This window comes from Sapajus apella, unplaced genomic scaffold, assembly GCF_009761245.1.
Source record: "Sapajus apella isolate SASKATOON/1434 unplaced genomic scaffold, GSC_monkey_1.0 scaffold19, whole genome shotgun sequence".
Lineage (NCBI taxonomy): Eukaryota > Metazoa > Chordata > Mammalia > Primates > Cebidae > Sapajus > Sapajus apella.
The window spans coordinates 18,368,001-18,380,212 of NW_022436959.1; positions in this window are offsets into that span (position 1 = coordinate 18,368,001).

Genomic DNA, 12,212 nt, shown 5'->3' on the forward strand with positions numbered 1-12,212 from the left:
TTCTTTATTTGTGTCTATTTCTTTTAGACTTTTAAGTATATTTAAGACAGATGTCTTAAAGTCTTTGCCTAGGAACCCCGATGCATGTTTCTCAGACACCATTTCTGGAGATTGATTTTGTTCTTTTACACTGGCTATATTTCCCTGTTTCTTTGTATGACTTGTGATTTTTTGTTGACTATTGGACATTTCATCAAGCAGCCACTTTTCCCAGTCTTTAAAGATTGGCATGGAAGTCTTTTACTGATTAACAGGACCCTGAACCTTGAGGTTAGCACCAGGTAAAAGCTAAAAGTCTTATTGGGTCTTTGGCAGCATGCATTTGTTTGGGCCTATGTGTGTGCCTTTTTTCTTTCTTCCTGGATTCCCCTGGCTGCTTTTAAGTAGGTTAATTTCCCAAAGAGTCTCACTCCAGTTTCTTCTTGGGGCCTTAGATGCTCTATTACATTCCTTTGCCCATAGCCAATTATTTGCCCCAGGTGGGTGCAAGTGTATAGTCTTCCCACAGTTTTCACATGTCATTGCCCATCACTATCATCCATGGCTTCTGGCTCAAAACTAAACTAGGCTACCATTTCCTGTCTGTGCTGTGAGACAGATACTAGTCCGTGAGCAGCCCATATACAGGACAGAACTACTTTGCGAACAATTTACTCTGCTGTTTCTGGCCTAAGGTAGAGAACCAGAAATTGGGCCATGCTGTAGACTGAATGTTTATCCCTCTTCAATTCATAAATTTGAAGCCTTAAACCTCAATAGTATTAGGAGGTAGGGCATTTTGTAGATAATTAGGTTTACATCTTGTCATTACAGCAGAGCCCCCATGATGTTATTAGTGCCCCTATGAAAAGAGAAAGAAATGCCACAGTTTCCTGTCTCCACCTTGTGAGGATACAGTAAGAAGGCAGCCATTTGCAAGCCAGGGAGATGGCCCTCACCCTAACTTGCCCATACTGGAAACTTATTCTCTGATTTCCCAGTCTCCAGTACTGTGATAAATAAATGTCATTGTTTAAGTCACCCAGTCTCTGAAATTTTGTTCTAGCAGCCAAACAGATTAAGATAGGTCACTTCCTCCTGATCTCAGTGCAAAGAGTGAGGCAAAGACGGATAAATAAAACTGTTAATTTCCTACCATTTGAATGTGGCTTTTTCTTTATTGGGTATTTACTTGGTTAATGTATATCTTCAACTGGTTTCCAGAGCTTCTATAAAGTAATTTTGATCAGAATTTGGTTGTTAACTTGATACTTCTGTAAGGGAACAAGATTCTGGAGTACCCTATTACACCGTCTTGCAGATGGTACTTTCCATATAATTCAGAATGTTTACTTTGAGAAATAGTGGGTAATATAACATGAATCCAGGATTGCTACATTAACGTTAGAATACTTACTTTATCAAGGAGTTTTGAAAGTTGGCCAAGGCTGGGCGCTGGTGGCTCACACCTGTAATCTCAGCACTTTGAGAGTCCAAGGCGGGTGGATCATGAGGTCAGGAGGTCAAGACCAGCCTGGCCAAGATGGTGAAATCCCGTCTCCACTAAAAATACAAAAAAATTAGCCAAGAATGGTGATGGGTGCCTGTAATCTCAGCTACTCAAGAGGCTGAAGCAGAGAATTGTTTGAACCCAGGGGGGTGGAGGTTGCAGTGAGCCAAGATTGTGCCACTGCACTCCAGCCTGTGTGACAGAGTGAGACTCCATCTCAAAAAAAAAAAAAAAAAGAAAAAGTTGACCAAATATTTAATTAAACTAACATATTTAATATTTCAATATGTGTATAAAATCCTTAGTTTCTAGAAATTAATATGATTCCATAGTTCACTATGTGCACTGTAAAATATTCTGAAGTATACATGATAAATAGGCAAGTTTCATGCCTAAGTATATACACTATACATATATACAGAGACATTCCTGAGCAATTACAAAACATGGTTTTGTAACAAACACTGTGTTTTTTCATATATAACAAATGCATTATTTTCTTCTGCCCAAAATGCAAATTTGCAAACTGCATCCAGGAACTCATCAAATCTGCTAGATGAATTATGTAATTCAATTTGGCAAAATTTTTGCACACAGCACAAATAGTTTTCTTTGGTTTTCTTGGATTCTGTTCTGAGAAGGAGGTAGCTGGAAAAAAAGTGAAAAATTACAGGATATGATTCATAAAAATCCCACATCTTTTTTGTGTGCTTGTACATTCTTTTTTGAGGGAAAATGTTTTCGTCCTACAGTAATGGCTCCTCATCCTTCTCAATGAGTACTTTTTAGCTCAGAAGATAGCCACACACGATATTTCCAAGGTACTCAAAAAAAGTAGTCATAATGAGAAGATGCATGGCACTTAACAACTAAAAGAACATATAGTATGTTCATTAAATCTTTTTTTCACCAGAAAGGAATGTGAAGCCTGAACTTTAACATGGCCACAGTATGTACAAAGAAATGCAACCTCAGCTATGTATGTTCCTGCCAAGCATTAGCTCAAATCTTTCACTTTTCAGCATGTAACGGGTATCTGTTTTCCCATCATGTTTTGACAGTGAAGAAAATGAACCTCATTTCTAAGCTTCAGACAAGTGGCACTCACTACTATTCCCTCCTCTTTTTATTTGATGCCAGCAGTAAGATTAAACACATACCACCAAAGAAAGGACTCCCAGTGCCCTGTTGTCAGAGATAGTTTTCAGTGGGTGCAATAAACATCAAATCTCTGCAGATTATCTATGTGTTTCTAACTTGTAATTTCTCTCCAGAAGCAGCCTGCAAACTTTTTAATCCTTTTCAGTTTGTCAAAAATTGTTAAGGCGCTGGCTGCCCGTTATCCAGAGTGAGGAGCTCTTTCAAGTAATGGAAAGACTAGCAGTTTCAGAAGCTAAATAGTCAATTTTATACATATGAAGGATTCACAGAATCACAGAGCTAAAGAGGTCAAGAGAGATGTCCTTTCATGGTTGGAGCCTGAGGCTATTTCTGACGCTTATCAATCTGAAAGACCAGATAAACTGCAACACCCCTGCCATAATGTTCAAGAGATGCTGAATGGAATATTCTTTTAAATGTATAGCTAAATTCAGTGCTAGAAATACCAGGAAGGAAGAAGGCACTGAAAAAGAAAGTGGCATGTGGGAGAGCTGATGCTGTCATTGGCTTGGGATGGGGTTGTAGAGTCTAAGTTGCCAGTATAAGTAACTCAAGGGTTTATGTTTCAATACTTACATAAAGACAGAAGATGAAATCTTGGAATTCTTGAGATAGATAATTAAAACTGAGAAACTCATACTATCACATGCATTAACAATTGATCAGGAACCTTGAAGGGTTGCTCCCAGGTAGTAGAGTAGGATGAAAAAATGTCTTCCAAATGACAGCAGAATGATAAGGAAGTTGGTTGTTTCTTTGTGGAGACTGGGTGGATATAAAAAGTTTCTTCTGAGATTGTTAAGCATGGACATAGATTTTAAATTTAAATTCACGTTAGTCATATGGCCAAATAATCCATAAGCAAAATAGTAATAATAAGCATTAAAGTGGCCATAGGTAGTAAAACTACTGAAATGATTGTCAGAGGGAAATGAAAAACTACCTGAGAGGGGTATGTCTTCAATCCAGATAATATGTGATTCTCACAGAGAAAAGCCCTGCTAAAAATTAGTTCATGAAAAATAGTTGTAAAGGAGTAACCAAATTAATATAAACAAGTACTTGAGTATGAGATCACAGAGAACTCTGATAGACACTATAAACTAAATGTGTAGAATATTATTAAAATATGAAGTAAGAACTCCAAGCAATAAAGAAATAAGACACTAGAATAGTGGAATATTTAAAAATTGAGTACATCTTTGAAAATGAATAATGTTTTTGAAAGTTAAAATTTATAGTATAAAAATGCATAAAATTAGATCTGCAGTTTTAGAGGAAATTATTCAAAGACAGCGTGAAGAGACAATGAAATTAAAAATGTAAAAGACAATTTTAATGACATAAAGTATAGAGTAAGGCTTACCAATATATATACAACAAGAGGTCTAGCTAATAAGAATTAGGAAAAAAGGGAATAGAAGACTAGAGTTATTATCACTCATAGATAACACAGAATTTTCCAGAATACAGGAAATAAAGGAAACATAATCAGTCCCTTGCAGCTTACACACAGACACACACACACACACACACACACACACACACACACACACACTTGCTCACAGAGAAGATCTTAAAATAATGAGAGAAAAAAGATTATATTCAAAGAAACAATTACTAAGCAATTACAGACATCTTGGCAGTGAAAGTAGAGGCAAGAATATAATAAAATCATGTTATTACAGTGCTGAGTAAAAGTAATTGGCAATCTAGAATTTTATACCCAGCCATGATCATTCAAGCATGAGGCCAAAAAATAAAAAATAAATTCACTTTAGAGGGGCAGGGTAGAAGAAAGTTAATCACTCCCATCCTGAAAGAAGAAAGAAATGAGCTGTAACCAAAATTATTGAGCAAAGAAATTGGCAATAATTATTGACAACCTTTGTATTGTTATTGCAGCTGGATTTATATAAATAGTCACACATACATATAAATAATTGCTCTAAATAAAATCAAAGTTTAAAAATAAAGTGAAACTAAATGCTAGGCAATAATGAGATATGGGATAAAATAGAATATGTAGGAATTAATACAATTTGTGGTCCTTGTCCTTGTTTTCTGCAAGGGGAGAGTAGACATGTATAGTTATGACAATTGACTTTTATGTCAAGGCTGCATTTGATTAGTGTGAGTAAAATAATAGATATATAATGCATATTTTTAATAATAAAATTTGGATGTGTAACTTTCAAAACCTTAAAGAGAAAATAATAAAGAAATTGAGGCTATGGGAAGATAATGAACTTGCCAAATGTCACAAGCAAGGTTGTTGTAGAAATAGGGCTGGAAACTGAAAGTCTGGATTCCCAGGCCTTCATTCTCTTCTCTGGAAATACTGTGGGAATACATCTACCAAACTTGAATATTGGTAGTATAAACACACTTGTCTGATTTTAAATTTGTTTCTTAAAGCTGTAAACATCTGACTTGGTTTGATCTCAACACAAAGGACACTGATTTTTTTTTTTTTTAACACATAACTATTATATGGGACACCATATACTTTTCCAATCACCTTTCCATTGAGGTTAAAAGAAGCAGTGACAAGAAATGACTACTTTATATAATCTAGCCATCATTTATAAATACGTACTAAGTGCAAAGCAGTGTTTTTGGCTATTTGGGACTTCTGAGTTGAATTTAATAGTCTAGTGGGAGAAAGGGTCCTGTATATACCATGAAAAAGAAGTTAGAATGTATATGGTTAAATATATGCTGGATTTTAAAATAGGAAAATTAAAACATCAAAATGGTAGCGTAGCATTAATGGCACAGAGACCATCTCTAAGTACAATCTGCCCGATTGAGGGTGTTGCAGCCTATGAAGAGGATAAGGGATCTGATGAAATAATTAGAAATACTGCTTATCAAGATCAGTGCTTTGACAAGTAAAAGAGTTTGGCAATTATGCTTTATTAGGGAGCAATAGAGTAAAGCAAAATTGGTTATTGTAGAATTTGACTGCTGGGGACTTGTCTCTCCAGAAATTATAATTAACTGATTTTTTTTTAAACAAAATAATGGGAGAAAAGCAAATTACTGGAATTTAGAAAGCAATTTCTAAGGGATCTTTTTTTTTATTTTGGTTTTCTACAAAACTAACCTCCTGTCTTTATACTTCTTAACATTACATGCTTTCAATTGAATGTTGATTTGGTAGACCTTAGGGATGAAAGCAACATGAACAAACACTCTAAATCATATCTACTTCCTTGATAGGGCTGTGCCCAAATCGTTCCATGAATATAATTATATGTAATTTAGACAACACATATTTCTTAAATCTATTGTATATCTGCCTCTATAATTCTACAAAGAAAAAAGAGAGGTCATATTTTTTAGAAAGTCTTAGTATCATACAATTCTAAAGCAAATCTTTTCAGTGGTAATATTTCTTTTGTAGTTCTATCAGATGGAGATTTAATGAAATTTTCATTTCCTTTATATAGTTATATTGTCAATTTTCTTGCTATTTTCCATTCTATTCTAAGAACAAGTACTGAATCCTTGTGACATATTGTAGGCCGTCAGTGAATGTTGATTACATTGTACGCACTACTTGGATGGCAGTAACAAAGATGAGCTTTGTTCTAGCATTTAAATTGTAATTTACTCATCCATTAAATTACTCCTCTCATGGGTTTGTTGTGAGATTTAAATAAGAGCACAGGGTTAGTAGTAAAAAACTATCAATATACTTTTTAGAATAAATAAAACAACCAAAACAAAACATGTTTAACAAAGGAGAAAAAATGAAATTTGTACACTAAAAATACACATTCTTAGAAGAAACAATCTCATTTTATATGGATGTAAAGTCTTCACATTTGGTTAAGAATAAATCGTCATAAATACATAATTGACTTATTAAAAGATTTACTTTTTATTATACCATTGAGCTGATTCACTTTATCACATCTTAAGTTTTTAAATCTTATTTTTCTGGAAAAATACACGTTTTAGGAAAAACATACATGTGGGATTATATTATTTTTAAATGTATAAGCTTTCATTATAGAGTTAATAATACCTTTTCTAGATATACTAAGCCCTTTAAATTTGATTTGATCTAAGGTGAATGCAATCTTTTTAAAAATCCTAATTTCTCCAATATTTTTTAAAGATTAAAGAAAGGAATTCATTCATGTTTTTATCTCTTTTCCTAAATGTTATTTTCCTTTCCTTAGGACATTTGAAAGAACAGCTGTCAGTCTTTCCTAAAGTAATTATTAGGATATGTGGGGAATTATCTATTTATGGTCAATCTGGAGTATCATAGGAATTTGTGTGGCCTGTTGATATCACAAAGTTGAGGGGTAATATTTGGAACTATTTTGAGTTCAATAACCCTAAAGCACCACAAAAGTGTTAAGCAGTGAAACATATTCTTTAGACTTTTTTTTTTCAACTACTCTTTTAAAATAACAATATAACATTCATTCTTACTTAATATATATATAATTGTGTTTTAAGTTTTGGGGTACATGTGAAGAACATGAAAGATTATTGCATAGGTACATACATGGCAATGTGGTTTGCTGCCTTCCTCCCCATCACCTATATCTGGCATTTCTCCCCATGTTATCCCTCCCCAACTCGCCAGCCCCTGCTGTTCCTCCCCTAGTTCCCCCCCCACCACAGACCCCAGTGTGTGATGCTCTTCTCCCTGTGTCCATGTGTTCTCATTGTTCAACATCTGCCTATGAGTGAGAACATGTGGTGTTTGATTTTCTGTTCTTGTGTCAGTTTGCTGAGAATGATGGTTTCCAGGTTCATCCATGTCCCTACAAAGGACACAAACTTATTGCTTTTTATGGCTGCATAGTATTCCATAGTGTATATGTGCCACATTTTCTCTGTCCAGTCTATCATCGATGGGCATTTGGGTCGTAACAACAGCTGAAGTTGAGGCAGCAATTAATAGCCTACCAACCAAAAAATGTCCAGGTCCAGAAGGGTTCACAGCCAAATTCTACCAGACATACGAAAAGGAGCTAGTACCACTCCTTCTGAAACTATTCCAAACAATACAAAAAGAGGGAATCCTTCCCAAATCATTTTCTGATTTATTTTTTATGAGACCAACATCATCCTGATACCAAAACCCAGCAGAGAATCAACAAGAAAAGAAAACTTCAGGCCAATATCCATGATGAACATCAAGGCAAAAATCTTCAATAAAATACTGGCAAACTGATTGTAACAGCACATCAAAAGGCTTATTTATCATGATCAAGTAGGCTTCAACCCAGGGATGCAAGGCTGGTTCAACATGCAAGTCTATAAACATAATTCACCACATAAACTGAACCAAAGACAAAACCCACATGATTATCTCAACAGATGCAGAGAAGGCCTTCAACAAAATTCAGCAGCCCTTTATGCTAAAAACTCTCAATAAACTAGGTATTGATGGAACGTATCTCAAAATAATAAAAGCTATTTATGACAAACCCACAGCCAATATTATACTGAATGAGCAAAAACTGGAAGCATTCCCTTTGAAATCTGGCACTAGATAAGGATGCCCTCTGATTCTTACTTTTTAAACATAGGCTTCACTTTTTCAATTGTTCACTTTTTACCATGGAAACTTAAACGAAACAAAGAACCATAAAGTAACACTTGCCATTTGACAAATCTGATTTAACCAAAGGTGTTTATCATCGAAACCCAGTCTACTGAACCACTCAATCTCAAGTTTACCTGTCGTTAGACAAAATATTACTATGTTTTCCCAGAGGGAACCCAAACCATTGTCCATTAGAAACAGTTATGTTTTAGAATGTTAAACCTTGCAGGGGGTTATAAAATACAAAAATAAGTATTGGTCTTGTAATATTTAAACAGTTTTTGGAGTATGTGATCCAAAGATATCTTAGGGTTCTTGGCTAGATGAGGGAACGTTGTTCATAGTGGAATAGAAACCATCATTTTTTAACTTGCATTTACTGTACAAACCTAGCCACAATTACCAGATCCATTTAAATTGATAACTTAAAGGTTAGCAAAGACTGAGTATACAGTCTGAAGGTTTATTATTGCTTTTTAGTCAAAGAATCTCTTTAGTATACCATCTTTGATGTGTCATATACACATTTGGAGAGGATGGACTTTAGACATAGATACATGCAGATAAGGGTCAAATCCTGTCTCTCACTGTAACAGTGCATTAACCTTTTCGATGCTTGATGTTCTCATCTGTAAATGAGACTAATAACACATGATGCATGGTTCATGTGATGATTAAATATCATTCTGTTACAGTGTTCAGTAGAGTTACAGGCACATGGCAGGTACTTAATCAGTGTTAGTTATTATTTTTCTTTATCATAACCATCAAACTACAATCAAATAGCAACTCTGTTTTAATTTACATCTTCTTTTGTGAATTTTCACGCGTTATAGCAAGGGAGATTTATTCACAAGTCAATCTTTTCATTTTTTGAAAATGTAATAGTACATTTTATGGTAATTCATAGGTCATAATATTTTATTTATGCAACAAATATTTGTCAAATATCTGCTATGTAAGCACCAAGGACATAGAAAAATAAGAACACTTTTATTTCAAATAGCTTTTATTCACATAGGACTAGAGGGAAATCTAATTCAGTAGAAAACATGAAACAAAAGGGGTCTTTCATTCTCTTCAAAGGAGAGTCATGACATTAACAACATCAACAATAATTTGGAACACACCATTGCATTTTCAAATACAGAAAAGGAATCAGAAGAAGGTGGACATTCCATGAGCATGTTCAACAATGGTATTGTTATTAGGTGTTAATACTTAATTAGATTATTATTTTTCACATCTGGGAAAATACCACTGGCAGCACAATTTTAAGAAAAGTTTGCCAACATGTATCTTTCTCAGCAGCTCTTGATGACAGATCTTGGTGATGCTAGCCAAAAAAAATTAAGGGCAAAACCACTGGTGCACAGAGGACAACAAACTGATCTTATTACAGAAACAGATATCAGACCACAATAGAAAAGACATTTTTATTTTACACCAAGCCAAAAACTCTAGATTATTGGCATTCACATCAACAAGCCTGGTCTAGAGTGTTTAATCACAAAAGTAATAAATATTGGTTTCCTGCCTGCCCTGCCCAACTTATTTAAAAATATCAGGATATTTGCTTTCAAATGACACAGACTACTGAGGCTGTAACCTACAAAATGGTCACTCATTTTAAGCGGCATGTTTGTTACACCCAGACCACTGAAAGGGCAATTTTCTATATCCTAGCTATTGTGGAGGTAGACCCTGATGTCGCTTCCCCAGAAAGGATTTGAGAATATTAAAGTTTAGGAAGAGAAAATGGGGAGTTTTATACAAAAACAATCCTTACATACCTAAGGAATGCCATTCTACTTCAAATTTTGCAATTCTTAATTGTTTTTTTTTAAATTCCTCCATTTTTTGTTGAATTTTAAGTTAATAACACTCGTAGCCAAATATTGCTGCAAGATCTCTATGAATTGTCACAAATTGCCAACTCCAAGAAGGGACATCACAATGAAGGATTAAGGACATGACCACAATGTCCCAGGAAACTTTGGACTCTCCCTATTATATTTGATGTTGCAACATTTGCTTCTAATGTGCCTACGGCCCAAACAAAAAAATAAAAGGATTCCAATTTTCTCTGAAAAGTCTGGAAATCTCTTCCTTTCAAAACATATTGATTTAAAGTTTATCCTTTGCCAATTTTCCTTCAGGTGGGAGTTCATGCTTGTGGGTTTGACTCAAAGACATCTTCCAAAGCACAAGGAAATATATGTGCAATTTTCTCTACACAATAACTAGCACAACGTGATTAGGTAGTAGCAAGAATGATGGCAAACTATGTTTGAAACAAAAAGAATAATTCTGCATTAGTAAAACAAAGTGCCAAGTCCAAAATTGTAGATAACTATATCTTTTAAGGATAATTGAAAAAGTGGCTCTTGAAAAAAAAAAAAGAGATAAAAAGGAAGACAGAGTATCAAAGTTTTGTTTTGTTTTTTTATAAAATGGCATGAAAGAAAGTATGCCTAGTGGTATCTCAGAAAATAAGTTGTCAAGGTCATTTCTACTTAGGAAACATAAGTAGAGATTTCAGAAACCATTTTGATTGCTTAGATATGGCAATTTGGTATAGATTGTTAGGCAGAAAAAGTAGAGAAGAGTTGAAAGAAAATTATTGGTTAGAAAGATTGTAAGTTTACACCAAATTCACCATGCATTTTCTAAATGTTTAGTTTGAGAATTAAGATGGTTTGAGAAATTGCAACAACTCTATTACCTTATCATTGGATCAAGTCCAAACAGCCCCAGATCAAAAGTCTAAGGTTTAATTTTCTGACCTAGTTATTTCCAGCATAGTAATAACTGACTCAATTGTTGCTTAACGTATTTTACAAAACCATTATATGAAGCCAGGAATATCATAGATAAAATGGGCTGCAGTTTATTTGGAGAAATCAAGTTATGTAGTATGAGTATAGCACGTGTGAGTATACCACTTGACAATCATGCTCTGCTTCATGAAGCATTTGATGGAGTAAAAGCAAGCTGTTAGAAGGCAAGGGCTATGATTTTCAATGCAAACATCCCCAGGAAAAGAAGCCACACATAGGCACTTATATATTTAATGATGGTGTTGATGAAGGTGACAAGATACTTTACAATACTTCATTCCAAAGGCAGCACACTGTACAAAATACTGCCAGAGAATGTACTGTAACAGTGGCCTTTGGGAACACAAGAAATTTGATGATGATCATGACCATGTTGACCAGTTTTGAAGAAAACAATAAAATGCCTTCACTTCTTAGCACAGATCATCTAGTTTTCACTTCTTTTGATAGTAAAAATGCCATCTTGAACAGATGTGTTTTCTAATTCTATTTTTTTTTCTCTTATTTTCTCAGCAGGACAAGTGATTTCATTCCTGAAGCAGGAAAAGAATCTTAAGATATATCCCACCAGAAATAGCAGTGTCAAACACTGACAGAGTCATTTCAAACTCAGAATGAGTTACTTTTAAGACAGAAAATTTTGGCTTGTTTCTTTTGGTGCTATAAGACACTTCTTTCATTGAGACAAGTTGAGAGTAAATATTCAACAGCGAAATAGTAAGAAATATTTAAATTAATTCCTCTAAACATAAATGCTAGGATTAAAACAGTAAGTTTTAAAATGCTGATTGGCCAGGAGTGGTGGCTCACACCTGTAATCTCAGCACTTTGGAAAGCTAGGTAGGCAGATCATAAGGTTAGGAGTTTGGGGCCAGCCTGGCCAATATGGTGAAATCCCGTCTTTATAAAAATACAAAAATTAGCCAGGCTTAGTGACCTGCATCTGTAATCACAGCACTTTGGGTTGCTGAGGCAGGTGGATCTCAAGGTCAGGAGTTCGAGACCAGCCTGGCCAATATGATGAAACCCTGTCTCTACTAAAAATAGAAAAATTAGCCCAGCATGGTGGCACGTGCCTGTAGTTCCAGCTAATCAGAGAATCGCTTGAACCCAGGAGGCAGAGGTTGCAGGGAGCCAAGATTGT